This window comes from Periophthalmus magnuspinnatus, chromosome 17 (assembly GCF_009829125.3).
Source record: "Periophthalmus magnuspinnatus isolate fPerMag1 chromosome 17, fPerMag1.2.pri, whole genome shotgun sequence".
Classification (NCBI taxonomy): domain Eukaryota; kingdom Metazoa; phylum Chordata; class Actinopteri; order Gobiiformes; family Gobiidae; genus Periophthalmus; species Periophthalmus magnuspinnatus.
In genome coordinates, this window is record NC_047142.1 from 22,830,183 (window position 1) to 22,831,743 (window position 1,561).

Consider the following 1,561-nt stretch of genomic DNA (forward strand, 5'->3'; position numbering starts at 1 on the left):
TCCCAGTTCCCATTTACATCAGCTATGTTTACATTCACACCAAAATCTGATTATTATCTGATTCCTGGAGCTTTAAAATGACTTAAATGACATAAAAACTGAAAAAACTGATATGAGTGATCAGAAGGACCATGATCAGAAACACATCAGATGATTTTGCTGTTTACATTTCATTTTAACAATGTTATAACTCCCATAATCTGGTAATGATCAGATTTTGGTGTGCATGTAAACATAGCCACTGTCTCGTAAAGTAATCTCTTGTAATCTCTTGTAATCTCATGATGTATGCAAGAATTAGGCCCACCTGACAACACCTTATACTGAGTGTTGGCTCAAGAATGTACCGGACCTTTACCCACAACAGGTTGGTGTGTATTTAATGAAAAATATTCACCCACTTAAAAAAACACAAAACATTTATTCATAAAGCACCATCTATCAGTACAAAAGATTTCATGTCATCCCACAAAAGAAAAGGAAAGCTGTGTAGAGTGAACTAATACTGTGTAAATCATGGCATAAATGTAGTGCCAATAATGCTTCTATTCTATTTCATCGTGTGAGGGGAAAGAAAACATGTGTTACAGTGTGCACTTTATAAAACCTACATAGTACAAAAATAGTATTGAACGATACATAAACGGTCAACATTTCTCAGTATATCACAAAGAGGCGGTGGCATTATCAAACTACTTTACCTATAACATAAATAAAAGGAAATGGTTGTTTCCTAAATGAAACTAAAAGTGTTAGCAATTGGTGTAAGCATCAGGACAGTTCAGCAGATTTTGTCAACCAAATTTCCATACTTTCTTCATTCAATACCATGTGACATAAAGTACAAACACCAAAACAGTCGAAACCAAATGGAACAATGTCATATGCTTATGAAAAATACAGAAATCAAATTACATCGGACAACCCAGCTGTCAGACTTTTTTTTTTTATGAACAGTAGCATCATACTTAGATACTTCTAAAATGGTTCATAAAAGTATGAAATGTGTGAATTTGTCTAAGTAGTATAACAACTTAAACAGTTAGTCAAAGTTAAATCTGTCAACTGGACAAAACGTTGTAGGAGTGAAGCTACGTTGTAGTTGTAGCGCTCATCCAAACCGCTTCTTCAGTTCTGGTCAGATTGCTGGTGGACACTGCATTATAACCATCTGAAGGGAGGAGCTAACTACACTGAAACTGTAAATGGCTATTGTCTCCAGTTTCAGCCTTAATGGCCCTACTGGCTCGCTCCATTGTTCTCTTTGTTTCCTTTGTTTGTTTTGGGTCTGAGGATGGAGTTATAGATTGGTGAGGGATTATGTGTCAGGCCCCCATTCCTGTTTAAGGAAGGATCGTCTTTCCAAACAAAAATAGCTTCTTTAACTTCCCTCTCAAACCACCATCAATCACTCCTACAATGTTTTGTCCAGTTGAGAGATTTAACTTCGGCCTTTACTATGGATCAGACCTGGATGACTGAGGGATTACACAGACAATTTAAACAGTTGAAAAAAAAGACATAGTAAGACACCTGACTAAAAGCGTAGATGGACAGAAGA